General features: G+C 38.9%; 1 protein-coding gene and 1 pseudogene across 2 annotated transcripts in view; one reads left to right on the top strand and one right to left on the bottom strand.

Moving 5' to 3' along the window:
• GRHL2 (grainyhead like transcription factor 2) overlaps positions 1–15,230 on the top strand; it is a 177,481-nt gene that overhangs the window by 29,784 nt on the left and 132,467 nt on the right. The window lies entirely within an intron of this gene.
• LOC105739681 lies at positions 5,018–5,925 on the bottom strand (annotated as a pseudogene).

A 15,230-nucleotide genomic window follows, 5' to 3' on the forward strand; every position in this document is an offset into this window, starting at 1 on the left:
GGCTAATTTTTTAAATTATTATTTGTAAAGATGGGTTTTTGCCATGTTGTCTGGTTGGTCTTGAATTCCTGGGCTCAAACGATCCTCCCACCTTGGCCTCTCAAAGTGTTAGAATTACAAGTGTGAGCCACTGGCCCAGCCTTCTCTTCCATTTATATTCAGTTGCATAAGCTATATATATATTTAAAACTACTAAATAAAGACAAATCACTCACAGTCCCACCTCCAAAAGTTACTTGTTTTTGTTTTCTTCTGGTTCATAACCTTATTTGTTTTGACTCACATACTTACTGGTTTAACGCAGTTGCTACCATAATCATCAATCATCAGGTGCTTAATAGAATGCCCCACCATTTGGGTTTGTCTGATGTTTTCTCTTCAAGATGTGCCTCTTTCAGCATGTACCTTCATCACTTGGTTAAGGTAGTAGCTGCCAGGTTTCTGCACTGAAAAATTACTGTTTTTCTCTTTCCAAATAATTGAATCACTTTAGATTGTTTATATTTTTCCAGAAATGTTCCCATTTTGTCTGTTTTCAAATACTAGCATAAAGGGATTCACAAAATTCTCTTTTTTCAAAAGAGAATTGTCACATCTAAAATGGTCTTCCTTTTCTTTTCTAATATTTGATTATCTTTGCCAGTTTGTTAGTTTTCTTTGCCATTTCAAGGAACCAATTTTCATCTTAAATTGTCCTTTCTGTCAAGTCTTTACTTCGTTAATTTGTTTTATCTTTATTACATCCATCTTTCTAAGTTCTTCAGGTTAATTCTTTTATTTTTTTTTCTAACATGTTGTATGCTTAGCTCTTTAACTTTTTAGCCTTTATTCCTGTCTAACATAAGCAGTTAAAGTATGAAATTTGCCTCTAAGTGCTGATTTATCTATATCCCACAACATATAGTATTTTATCATGGAGTTCTAATTTAAAAAAAGCTTTCTTTAAGAGCTGTTCTTTGACCTGTGAATATTTAGAAAACTATGTTATAATTTCAAAACATACAGTCCTTAAATTTCATCTTCTTTGCTGTTGGTTTAAAATTTAACTATGTTGTGGTCAGAGAATTTGGTTTGTATTATAAGACTTCTTTGAAAGGGGTAGAGTCTTGCTTGGTGGCCTGACATTAGGTCAGTTTTCTTATGTATCATGGGTACTTAAAATATAATACTGGCTTTTTAAAAAAATCCAGTTTGAAAGTATCTTTTAAAGGTAGGGTTAACCCATTTTCACGTATTACAATTGCAGATATATAGAGTCTTATTTTTTCTATGCCATATCATTATTTTTATTTTTGTTGCATTGATCAATATATCTTTTTATTTGAGATGGAGTTTTGCTCTTGTTGCCCAGGTTGGAGTGCAATGGCGCGATCTCAGCTCACCGCAACCTCCGCCTCCCAGGTTCAAGCGATTCTTCTGCCTCAGCCTCCTGAGTAGCTGGGATTACAGGCACTGGCCACCAGGCCCAGCTAATTTTTGTATTTTTAGTAGAGACAGGGTTTCACCATGTTGGTCAGGCTGGTCTCATACTCCTGACCTCAGGTGATCTGCCCGCCTTGGCCTCCCAAAGTGCTGGAATTATAGGCGTGAGCCACTGCGCCCAGTTAATATATCTTTTTTCATTATTTTTCTCTGGTTATTTTCTAGAGCATTGCCTCTCAAATTTTTGTTCTCAGAATTCCTTTAATACTCTTAAATTATTGAACTCACAGAAGAGCTTGTATTTGTGTGGGTTATATCTATTGATATATATCATATGAAAAATTATAGTAAATTTTAAAAAATACTTATTTATGGCTCAATTAAAATAATAATTGTAAACCATATGATAGTTATAAAGCACATTAACATAATGTTTTTATTATTATGCTTTTTAACCTTTTTTTTTTTTTTTTTTCTTTTTGAGATGAGATCTTGATATATTGCCCAGGCTGGTCTTGAATTCCTGGACTCAAGCCATCTTCATGCCTCAGCCTCCCAAGTAGCTGGGATTCCAGGTGTGTACCACCACACCCAGCTTGAAATAACATTTTTGAAATGAAACATAACTGGTCGGGTGTGGTGGCTCATGCCTGTAATCCCAGCACTTTGGGAAGCCGAGGTGGGTGGATCACTTGAGGTCAGGAGTTTGAGACCAGCCTGGCCAACATGGTAAAACCCCATCTCTACAAAAATTACCAAAAATTAGCTGGGTGTGGTGGCGCATGTCTGTAGTCCCAGCTACTTGGGAGGCTGAGGCAGAGTGGCTTGAACCCAGGAGGTGGAGGTTATAGTGAGCTGAGATCATGCCACTGCACTCCAGCTGGGCAAGAGAGAAAGACTCTGTTTCAGAAAAATAAAACCTAAACTAAAATTTTCAAAACATATGAATTTAATGAGAAGAATAGTGTTATTTTACGTTTTTGCAACTTTCTTTAATGCCTGGCTTAGCAGATCACTGCTGGATTCACACATCTGCCTCTTCATTCAATCTATTACAAAATGTTATTTTGGTTAGAGAATCCTGCTTCACACCGATAGTTGGAAAAGGAAAATATATTTTCATATAACTAGATATTCTTTGATACCTCACCAAAATTCAAAAGTGGTAGTTTTTAAAGGTTAATTGCAGTGTGGAAACTGAAATCACACACTAACTTTCTCTGTTACATTAAAATCTGTAGGCTTGTTTGCACTTTGAATAGACCTTATACTTGTGTGTGATTCTATAACATCATGCATTGGCATTTGGAATTATTGGTTGACTGAGTTATTCGGATTTTCCAAATGTTAATGTGCTTCATGATACATTAGCAAAAAATTATATCCATTAACCTCATCAGAAAATAAAGTACTAGAAAGTTATCAGTAGTGGGGGATGCAAGTTTCCAAAAATTTTCTTTTCTTTTTTTTTGCTTGAAAGCTCAAATTTTACCATTGGCAACAAATACTGTCAGTTATTTTCTGTGAAGTGATAGACTCTCACTTGGTTTATTTTTGAGAAGACATCAGCCAAACACTCAAGTCTGAACACGTAGTTTGTCAATATGTCATTCTTTCAGGTAAAAATGGAATCCCTTGAAAAAAGCAGCTAGTTTCAACTCCTACTCAAAGCATCACACGAGTGCTTTTCCTTGAGGCAATTGCTGTATTTTGGTATACAGTCAAAGTGCTTTACACGTACTTCCTGCTTTGTCACACAGAATATTTAAAAGGTTGGTACCCAAAGTTTGAGATTAATAAAATTAATATTCTATACTGCTTCACAAAGGACATTCTCAAGTGAAACTAGCACGTATTTGCTTGTTTGCTTGTTTTGTTTTTATTGTATGTGATGATAAAAATATAATACCTCAAGTATAGTTTAATGCCACTGTCTTCATTCATGTCAGAAGCTTGAACTTTTGCCCAACATTAGTTTTATACCATTACTACAAATGTCAACAGAGGGAATAAGGCACATATATCTCAGTATTATTAGGGAAATAGTTTTAAACTCATAGACCCTTGAAAGTATCTAAGGGATTTCTCTAGGTGTCTGCACACCATACTATGGAAATTGTTGCTCTTTAATTTCTGTATCCTATCTTTATCCTAGTAATTGTTACCCTTGAACTTTTAATAAGCATAAACTTATCTTTTCTATCAATATCAGGAGTTAACCATTATCTATTACTCTTCTTATGTACAAAGCAAAATCAACATACTTTTTATTTTGTCTCATTATTACATAAAAAAATTTTTTGTAGAGACAGAGTCTTGCTATGTTGCCCAGGCTGGTCTCAAACTTCTGGCCTCAAGCAATCCTCCCACCTTGGCCTCCCAAAGCACTGGAATTACAGCTATGAGCCACTGTGCTGGGCCCAGTACATCTTTTAAACAACTCTTCTCCTATCACCTTTCAGGTGTTTCATTTTAGTTTGGTATTATCTTTAAGAATTCTTTCTTAGTGGCATACATTTCATTTCCGTGATCAGAAATCAGTTACAATTAACATTTTACTGACTTATTTGATATTCTCTGATGGCTGTATCAATTTTCTTCTTATCCATGCATATCTTTCTTTACTTTGGCTGAAGGGATAAATTTTTCAAAAGGGATATATGAGTGGAATCCTTTTTGAATCTTTTCATGACTAAACAGGTATTTTATTTTGCCATCACACTTAATTGATCTTTTGCTCTGTTTAGACTTTCATGTTCAAATCCCTTTTCTCTTGTCTAGCGGCATTTAGTGATGTGGATGGAAGTTTATTGGCTGGCGTTTCTTGTTCTGTTCTGTTGAATGTTACTGAAGTTTTTTCCCAGTATTTGAAGCATTTTTAAATTTAACCTTCAACCCAAAAAGTTCACCAGGATATGAATAGAAGTGCCACTTTTTCATTATTCTTTCCAACACTTTGGTGCCTTTCCAATACTCAAGTTTTTTTTCAGCTGTAAGACATTATTCTATTCTATTCTATTCTATTCTATTCTATTCTATTCTATTCTTTTGTATATTTATTTCTTCCCTTTCATCCTCTTCATTGCTTTCTTCTGTAACTCTTATTAAATTGAACTTTATACCTGTAATCATCCTGCATACCTTTTAACTTTGTCTTATGATTTTTTGTTTGTTTAAAAACTGGCCAATGCTTTGATCGCTCAGTTTATTAATTCATTTTGTGCTGTCTTTCCTATTCAGTCCTCATACAAACTTTTATTTTTATTTTAAAAATCATGTAACTTGTTTTGTGGTTCTTGTTTTCTAGTAGCCTGTGCTTGTGTTGTAGGTGCAGTAGCTTCTTTTTACCCCCATCTCTTTTCAGATATATTTTTTTTTAACTAACAAGAAAAAAATCAAAAACAAAAACACAACAGCTTTAAGTTGGAACATCAATAAGTCAAATTGCTGCTGGAGTTCCCAGATGTAGCTGGGATACATGTGCCCTCATTGCAAGGCAGGAGGTAGGTACGTGACTGTGTATTTAGGTATATTTGTGACCGAGAAGAATCAGAGAAATGGAAACCACTGGAGAACAGAAAGCAGCATGAACTTTTCAGCAGGCAATCCCATAGCGCGTGGCTCTTTTCCTATTCTTTGCCTCTGTATCCTCTGTGTTCCTTCTGGTTCCAGCTGAACCGGTGATAATCCCAAATCGCTCCTTCCTCCTTTTCAGTTTCTCATCATCTTCAGACTTTCTGGAGATTGAAGAGCCATTCAAACCAAATCTTTGAGCTCTTTCCTTTAGCTTATCCAGGTTCATGATAGGTTTATTGTTAGATGACAGACCTTTTGTTGAAACTGAAGAGGTCCCAAACCTGGTTGCCTGGGCAGTTTTCTTACTTTACAAGCTCACAGGTACATGGACTCGTTCAGCCCTCTTCTGCATTCTCTCTGCCTGTGGTATTTCAGATGTAATTTTTACCACTTTCTTCTCTGCTTCCACATCAACAGTTTTTTCAGGGAGTTCTTCCTCTTTGACAGGGATTTCTATGGGGCTTTGTTTCTTCTTCCTCTGTTTCATCTCCCAGTACATCTGCATTTGCCTCTTCAGCATGCCCTAAAATATATGCCTGGAGCCAGCACTTTGGGAGGCCGAGGCAGGCGGATTATGAGGTCAGGAGTTCGATACCAGCCTGGCCAACATAGTGAAACCCCATCTCTACTAAAAATGCAAAAATTAGCCTGGCATGGTGGCGTGCGCTTGTAGTCCCAGCTACTCGGGAGACTGAGGCAGGATAATCGCTTGAACCTGGGAAGCGGAGGTTGTGTGGAGCCAAGATTGAACCACTGCACTCCAGGCTGGGCAACAGAGTGAGACTCCCTCTCAAAAAAAAAAAAAAATGGCTGGAACCTTTTGATGGCATCTTGTTTCATTTCCTTGGTCTCAAAACCACGAGCAAGACATTCTTGCTTTAGTTCAGCAATCTTCCGCTTATGGCGCACCACCGTCTTGGTCGCCATCTTGTTACCCCTCGCTCCAGTAGGCCCCCACCCACTGCCTCTCAAGTATCCTTTTAACATTATTTTCTGTATCTAGCATTAATTATTTTCCTCATAAATAACCTTTTTTACTCATCTTGGGGCTTCTCTTTTGCTCATGTAAGGTTTCCTTAAATTCTTAGTTCTCATATTAAAAATGAAGAGTTAGACTGAAGACCTTTCAGCCCTGGCAGGGGGCTGCTCTCTTGATGGAAGCTCTGGCCACAGGCTCTGAGGATGCCTGGAGGGTCCTTTGTATATACACAAGTGAGGCCCAGCAGGGCAAGCTGGGGGTTAGACACATGAAAGGACTTTCCTGTTGCTTTAAGCTCATGTTTTTTGTCTGTTTCCTTTGTGGCAGTTTGAAGTTACTCTAGGTGTTTTACCATCTTATTTCTCTCTCTGGCCCTAGGAACCCCAAAGGCAGACTCCTCTGTATTTAAGAAGCCAACTAATGTTGTAGTTAGTTCCACTGGGCACACTGTACGGGAACTGGCTTGGCCATAGGCACTGAAGACTTGAGTTTTCCAAGCTCAGAGAGAAAAACAGTCCTCAAGCACACATTAACCCTTCCTGCACCAAAGGTGGGGTGCAGCCTTCTCAACTCTGGCTTCTCCTTTATTCCAGTCTCTTCTGCTTTCTATCTCCTAGAATTGCATTAACATTTCTTTTCCATATTGGCTGTAAATATTAGCGGTAAACCCATGAAATGGTGTTTAAATGGAAATCAGTCCTGCAGGCTTGCAAAGTGCTTTTGCGCTTTCTCTCTAACTGCTAGAGATTCAACTGCTGTAATTTCCTCAGAAAAACTGACTCTTTAATTTTCAAAGCTAATTTGGTTATAACGTAATTCTTTCCTTTAAAAATCATATTTTTGTTTGTTCTTAAATATAATATTTCCCTTGTTTCCCAATTCTTTAATCTATATTTCTGTTACGTGAATCATTTGCTATCATTTTTCTGCAAGACATTTAAAAATAGATGACCTCTAGTTGTATTATACTAAAGATAAATTAGGACTTGCTACCCATCACCCTGTTCAATTCATTCAATAAATATGTGTTGCCTGCCTTCCTGCCTGATATGTACTTTCTGGAATGTTCCAGGACCTTGGAATTCTATAAATAATGTAAACATGTTGTCTTTCTTCAGGGAGCTTACAAACTCCCCTTTTGCATAATTTCTCTATTACTCTGAATTTGGATATCATCCCCTGTTATATTGGTCTTTTGTTTCCTGTCTGTTTATGAGTTTTCCCTTTTCAACTAACTTTTTTTCTAATTGTGAAAATAGAGCATGGTCAAGAGTAGGAAATAGAGAAGGATGCATAAGAACTCAGGCTCCGAGGTTGTGCGTGGTGGCTCACACCTGTAATCCCAGCACTTTGGGATGCTGAAGCAGGTGGATCACTTGAGCTCAGAAGTCTAAGACCAGCCTGGGCAATGTAGGGAGACCTTGTCTCTACAAAAATAAAAAGATTAGTCAGGTATGATGGACCACTCTGGAGGCTGAGGTGGGAGGATCACTTGAGCCTGGGAGGTTCAGGCTGCGGTGAGCCATGATTGTACCACCGCACTCCTCTAGCCTTCTAGCCTGGAGGACAGAGCAAGACCCTATCTCAAAAAAAAAAAAAAAAAAAAAAAAAAAACAGCAACAACAACAACAAAAAACAAACAACGACGAGAACTCAGGCACTTGGATGCAATGCTGATCTAATGCTGACTGCTACCTGAACCTGGGCAAGTCACTTAACACTCTATTCTCAATTTACTCGTCTGTATGAAGGGCATGATATCCATATCTGACTCTAAGGTTATTATTAACATAAGGAATACGTGAGTTAACCCATGTGAGGGGCTTAGAACATTAGCTGGCATATAGTAGATGCTCAATAAGTAGTATGATGTTATTATTGAAGATTACTTGAAAAGTCAAAAAGTAGAAAGGAGCAAACAAAAATTCACCTATAATCATTGTTAACGTTTTAGATTTTGATTTACACGCACACACACACACACCACACACACACTAACCAATTTTAGTCATTTCATAAGTTGACACCTCTACAAATTCTCTCCATTTTTTAAATTCTTTTCTTGTTCTCTTCCTTGCACTTTGTATTGTGATATCCTTCTCATTTTCTAGAGCTCAGTGGGTTACCTTTCCTGTAGCTCTTTAGTTTTATTTCTAATCCTTTTACTTAATAGGTGAACTAAGAGCGTGCTTAGGGCACTACAAAGCTGGGGCTCCCGAGGAGTTGGGGGAGAGAGAGAGAGAGACCATGCTTCAAGCAGTAGATCAGTATATTTTGCAATCAGTATCTAAAATGAAACCATCTTAATTTCAATGGACATAAATTTTGTTTTACAGTTTATTGTTTTTAAAAACTATGCACTTTATGTGGTGGAGGGCATTATAATATTTTCACTGAATTAATTGAATCATCTCTTTCCCTAGCATAGCCATCTTTAAAGTGAAGCTATCAATATTGTCCTGGGCTTATGGATTCATTTCATTTCTAACATGGAAAGTATCTGTTATCTCTTGTGATTTGCCTCTAGCAAGCACTAAAAGGAGGGATATTGCTGAAAGCAACTAGCAGTCAAACAATCATTTTTGGCATTTAAATTGTGACATTAACCCTGGGTAGGAAAATTGGTTCATTATTTTCCATTTGAAAGTCTTATTCTGTTAATGGGAAAAAGGCCAATATTCCAAAAGAAAAAAGTAATTATCACATTTTGAACCTTTGCTCTTTCATTTTTGGTCTGAATATGGTCATTTTTTTGCTAGGGAGATGAAGTGATTACCTAAGTCAGTAATCAGCCGTAGTGAATCAGCTACAAGAAAATGAGACCAATCTCAAGTGCTCAAGACTCAGAATATAAACTATTTAGAGAGTAGAGTTCAGCTGGGCGCGGTGGCTCATGCCTGTAATCCCAGCATTTTGGGAGGCCAAGGTGGGTGGATCACGAGGTCAGGAGTTCAAGACTAGCCTAACCAACATGGTGAAACCCTGTCTCTACTAAAAATACAAAAATTAGCTGGGCATGGTGGCATGCACCTGCAATCCCAGCTACTCAGGGGCTGAGGCAGGAGAATTGCTTGAACCTGGGAGGTGGAGGTTGCAGTGAGCCGAGATCATGCCACTGCACTCCAGCCTGGGGGACAGAGCGAGACTCCATCTCAAAAAAAAGAGAGAGAGAGTAGAATTCATGTGCTCTCAAGATAAAGGCTATGCTTCTCTCTCTGTGTGTGTGTGTGTGTGTGTGTGTGTGCGTGTGTGAGAGAGAGAGAGAGAGAAAGAGAAAGAGGTGGGGGAGAAGACAGTTGAGACGGAGTGCATAGCATGAAATCCTGGAAATTATATAAATGTTTCACTACTTCTTCTTAAGGAAAGGATAGTGGGTAGAAATTTTCTTTTGCCCCTAAGTCAAGTCAGTGTTGGGAATGATGGGCAACAGGTAGAAGAAAGGAATTCTTAATATCAGGCCTTTGCTGATTGAAGTTTAGCCTTCTCCTCCAGTTGCCTCAGGTCTGAATGTAAATATCCTTGGTTTCCTAGCTCACATTTAAGGAGAATAGAAGAATGAATCTCCACTTTTTTTTTTAATTTGAAGGGGAGAGTTAAGAGGGAGGAGAAAGATAGTTTAAAGTGGATCAATGCTTATTAAATTAAATTTATAGTTATGCTTCCTAAAATCAAGGCAACTTACATTTGCATAGCACTTTATAGCTCAAAACCAACTTTACAAATATGCTGTGAATTGATTTTATGAAAACATGAAGAATGCAGCTCCTCCCATTCTCTTATTAATATTTTAAGCCACAACTTTTACTTCAATTCCTCAATGGCAATGGAGCTTTTATTCATTCATTCAACAGATGTTAATTGACTACCAAGTATGTCGCAGGCACTTTTCAAGGTGCTTGTGATATATTCATGAACAAAACAACCCCAGCCCTGTGGAGCTTAGGTTCTAGTGGAGGTAGACAGACAAGGAACATTGACCATAATAAAAAAGTAAGTTACATTGTGTTTAAGGAGGTGATGGCTGTTATGGAAAAAAGAAAGAGTCGAGAGCTGGGTAAGGGAGACAGAAAGTTTTAAAGGAATTGGAAATTCCAGCATGGATGGAGGCAGGTTGCTGCATTAAATAGGGTAGTCAGGTTAAGTCTCATTAAGGTGAGATTTGGACAAAAGCTTAAAGGAGATGAGAGAGCTAGCCTTAGGTATTTGGGGGAAGAACATTCTGGGAAGATGAAAGAACTGAAGTCAAGGCCTTAAAGTGGGACCAGTGTAGCAAGATGAGAATGAGTGAGAAGGAGAGTATCAGGAGAATAGACTGTAGAAGTAAGGGACCCATGATCCTGGGGGATCTGGTAGGTCATTGTAACAACCATCACTTCTATTCTAAAGGAAATGGGGAGTCATTACAGAATGGAGCATGAGAGGGCATGATGTGATTTCATTTCAATGGGATTTCTCTAGATGCTGTTTTGTTGAGAATAGACTGGAAAGGAGGGAGGGGGTAATCATAAAAGCAGGGAAACCTATTAGGAAACTGTATTCATTTTCTATTCCTGTGTAACATACTATCTCAAAACTTAGCAGCTAAACTAGCATACATTCATGATCTCGTGCACTTTCTGAGGAACCTGGGAGCAGCTTAGCTGTGAGGTTCCGGCTCAGGGTTTCATAAAGTGGCAGTCAAGTTGTCATCTGGGTTCATAATTGATTCAAGACTTGACTCAGACTGGAGAGTCTACTAGGCTCACTCACTTGGTTGTGGGCAGCCCTTAGTTCCTCACTGGCTATTTGTCAAGGCTTCAGTTCCTTGCCAAAATATGCCACAATATGGTAGTTTGCTAGTGCAAGGGGATGGGGTGGGAGTAGGGGAGAGACTTACAAAGATGGAAGCTGCAGAGTTTTATTATCTAACTCTGTAGTAATATACTATCACTTCTGCTATGTGCTGTTGGTCATATAGACCAACCCTGGTCCATTGTGGGAGAGGACTCACGAGGGTGTGAATTCTAGGAGTCAAGGATCAATGAGGGCCATATGGGAGGCTGGCCACCACAGATACAATGCAATAATCCAAGTGCAAGATGATGGTGGCTTGGACCAGGGTGCTAGCAGTGGAGGCAGTGAGAAGTGGTCAGATTCTGGATATATTTTGAAAGTAGAACCAATGGGATTTTCTAATGAAGTGGATGTAAGAAAATGAGGAGTCAAGTATGACTTCAAGTATTGCAGCTAGAAGGGTAGAGTTTTCACCAACAGAGACAGGAAAGGCTGAGGGTGGACAAGGATTTAAAGTGTTGTGTGGTGGTGATTGAAGAGCAGATGTTTGGCTTCCCTACATTATTTATCTTGCTCTTCTCTAATCCTCATCACGGCCCAATTAGAGGGCGCTACTGTGTGTCTAGTGCTCTGCTAGGTGCACCACATGCATTTCTCTCATTTAATTTATCAGCTCTTTCACAAATGAGAAAGCTAAGATCCAGACAGGTTGAATCACTTGTGCTATGTGATAGGGCTAGTAAGTTCTATATGATAGGGATTTGACTCAACGACCATCTCCTGTGGTCAGATTCTGGATGTATTTTGTAGCTGTGTTACCCTGGACAACTTAGTTAACCTTTGTGTGTGTTAACATTTCCTACAAACAATCTGACACACTTTAGATGTAAGTGCCTAAGGCCAGTCTGGGTGTGTAGGTGTGTTAATTTACTCAGGGAGATGTGTGTGTGTGTGTGTGTGAATGCACTTGGGAATGAAGTAGAGTTTGGTGCTTCTAGAAGAAAGCCAAAGGCTAAGCTAGAGAAGAAGGTTTTTCAAATCCCAGGGTGAAGCCAGGCTGTTGTGAATCCAGGGCAGGATAAAGGCCAGTGGCTGTGCATGGGAACTGCCGGGTTTTTTATTTGATGGAATGCCACTATTTTGGTGTCATTGGTGGATCTGATAGCTCAGTGACAGTTTCCTTTTTCTTTTTCTTTCTTTCATTTTTTTTTTTTTTGAGACAAAGTCTCACTCTGTTGCCCAGGCTGGAGTGCAGTGGCTTGATCTTGGCTCACTGCAGCCTCTGCCTCCCAGGTTCAAGCGATTTTCCTGCCTCAGCTTCCCCAGTAGCTGGGATTACGGGTGCGCACCACCACATCTGGCTAATTTTTTGTATTTTCAGTAGAGACAGGGTTTCGCCATGTTGGCCAGGCTGGTCTCGAACTCCCAACCTCAGGTGATCCACCCGCCTTGGCCTCCCAAAGTGCTGGGATTACAGGCATGAGCCACTGCACCTGGCCTTCAGTGACAGTTTTCTTTGCATAGTCAGTCATCTTTGCATGATACAAATTAAATGGTAGATTATGTAATAAATAACACATAGGCTGTGAAAGTTTTTAGCAAAGGGAGGCCCTGAAAGACTAAAATAGGGAAAATCCTGGAAAATTTTTGGAGGATGGGATGTTGCAGATGGACTTTGATAAGAGCACAATTTAGACAGAGAAGCAGGAAGGGAATTTCAGGCGGGGGAACAGTCTGAGCAAAGGTATAGATGTAAGAATGGGCATCTTTAGGAAGCTGCAGAGAAAATGGCTTAATTCCTTAAATTAAATAAGTACAAGGAAGTAAATTTTGAAAAGTAGGTTGGAACCAGATAATGGAAGACCTTAAATGTCAGACAGAGGATTTTGGACTTGATGTTATAGGCAGTAAAGAGTCATAGTATACTCTGAAAAAATTACATTCTATGAAGATTATTTCACTAGCCTTCAATATGGATCAAAGAGGGGAAAGTTGAAGGCATGAAGAGATAAGACTGAAGCTGTAATAATAAATACGGTGGTTGACTTCACGTAAGGGATAAAGAGAAAGAATAATAGCTAGCATACGTGCAGCTTTTATAGTGTGTCAGTATATTTAATTCTGACAAAAATAGTAGGAAGTGAATATCATTATTCTGTCTACATTGGGATACTTCTCCATTTTATAGGTGAAGAAACTGATACACAGAAAGGTTAACTAAGTAACCTAGGGTAACATAGCTAATAAGTGGTGCAGCCAAGATTTGCACCCAGGCAGTCTGGCTTCAGAGTCTGGATATTAAAACAGTACATAAGGTTCGGCCTTGAGTGACTGGGGACAGATAATGATTAGGAGTGACTGGTTGAGAACTGATGATTAGCTTAGTGTTGAAGACATTGAGTTTAAATTGACAGCAAGATTCTTTTTTTTTTTTTTAGCTTTTATTTTACATTCAGGGGTACATGTGCAGGTCTGTTATATAGGTAAACTCATGTCACAAGAGTTTGATGCACAGCTTATTTCATCACCCAGGTACTAAGCCTAGTACCCAATAGTTATTTTTTGTGCTCCTCTTCCTCCCCTCCCCTCACCCCCCGTCCTCTGGTAGGCACCAGTGTCTGTTGTTTGTCTCTTTGTGTCCATTTGTTCTCATCATTTGGCTCCCACTTATAAGTGAGAACATGCAGTATTTGGTTTTCTATTCCCGTGTTAGTTTAAGGATAACAACCTCTGGCTCCATCCATGTTCTTGCAATGGACATGATCCCATTCTTTTTTATGGCTGCATAGTATTCCATGATATATATGTACCACATTTTCTTTATCCATTCTTCTATTGATGGGCATTTAGGTTGATTCCATGACAAAAGGATTCTGTGTAGAAATATAGAAATGGTTCTCAGGTACTATATATCTGTTAGTCATTAACATAGAGCAATGAAAGCTGTAAGAACAATGATGTAGAGAAATAAGAAAAAGACCAAGGAATGGTCAGAGTTAGAGAAAGAAGAGGAGAGTTCAGGCAGAACAGAAATTAGGAAAGAATGGTTGGCTAACGAGAAGAACCACCTTAGCATAGTGTCTCACAAGTAAAGCAGGATTTTAGAAAAGTAAAAAATGGCCAAGAAAATTCAAGGAGTTAAGACCTGAAAACTGTCCATTGGACTTTGAGCTGGTTATTAGTAGAATTAGTTCTATGGAGGGTACTACTAATATCTAGCTATTATCTATGGAAGATCTGTAATGCACCAAGCACTTCAAATGTAAATATCTGAGTGATTCCTTTAGAATAATATTATAAAATATCATGATACAGAGGAAGAAATGGAAGCTTAAAGAGATACCTGCACATCAAGGAGATGAGCAACTCATCTAAATTCACTCATTGATAGAGCTGAGATTTAAACTGAAGTTACCCAACTCCAAAAGCATCCTCCCCCTATATCAAGACAAAAATTCCATAAAACACAAACCAATGTCCTTGTAGAAATGGATATGAGAAGTTGATTAAAAGTAATAATTTGTGTGCATACTTCACCATCCTAGTTTTTTCCTTTGTTATTTTCTTTTTTAAAAAAATTTATTTTCTTTCCTTTGTTTTTGTTGTCTACAAACCCTTGTGTCTAGGGCTGATTTTCAACAGATCACAGTGAGGGAGCTGCCCTGCTACATAAGAAGCCCTGACCCGGAAGCAGATCATTCACTAATGGTTTAGCACGGGGTTTCCCATGAACATGCATTGCATGATGGGCACTGTCCTAGTTTTTGTTTTGGATCCCAAGTGTCTTTATAAGTGGATTTGTGTCTGGATCTGTTGACTATAACTGCACATATCTTTAGAAGGGGAAAATGTTATCTGTTAAGCTTCCTCTGCTTCTCCCCAGCAAAGCATTCCTGCATTTGACTCCTATTATACTCAGGGGAGCATGGAGGGGGCTGTCCCAGCAGAATGATCTGGAGCCTTGCGGACTGGCTGGTCTTGGTCTCAGTGGCACAGCTGCGTTGTCCCTTTCACTGCTTCAGCTGATGACTCATCTCTCAGCCATCTCCTGGCATCCACACAGTGAAGTCATGGATTAAAGAAAACGAACAAGAAAAAAAAAAAAAAAGTTGTCTGTGTGACATGGCCCTAGCCTTGCTGTGATTGCTCTGGCGCTCCCCAAAATTTTCCTCCAAAGCAGGACCTTGGGATCCAGTTTACAGTTGCTGTTTACCATTCTGTGTTTGAGGCTACCCAGGACATAGCCCATCTAAAGCTTCACAAAGGATATTTAAGAAGTGGACCAGAGCAGAATTAGAATTGCCCTTCCAAAAGAGCAATGATAAAACAGCTTCAGAGTGTTCCTAGCTGTGGTGAAAGTTGCTCTGTGAAACTTTCCTTTCTTTACAAGTCTACATTTTTGCTCAATGTACCAGAGAGATGATTCTGTTTTTATTAAATTAAACTTCGTTCAACAGTGCTGTGAACCAGAGAGATTATA

Source organism: Nomascus leucogenys, chromosome 16, assembly GCF_006542625.1.
Source record: "Nomascus leucogenys isolate Asia chromosome 16, Asia_NLE_v1, whole genome shotgun sequence".
Taxonomy (NCBI): domain Eukaryota; kingdom Metazoa; phylum Chordata; class Mammalia; order Primates; family Hylobatidae; genus Nomascus; species Nomascus leucogenys.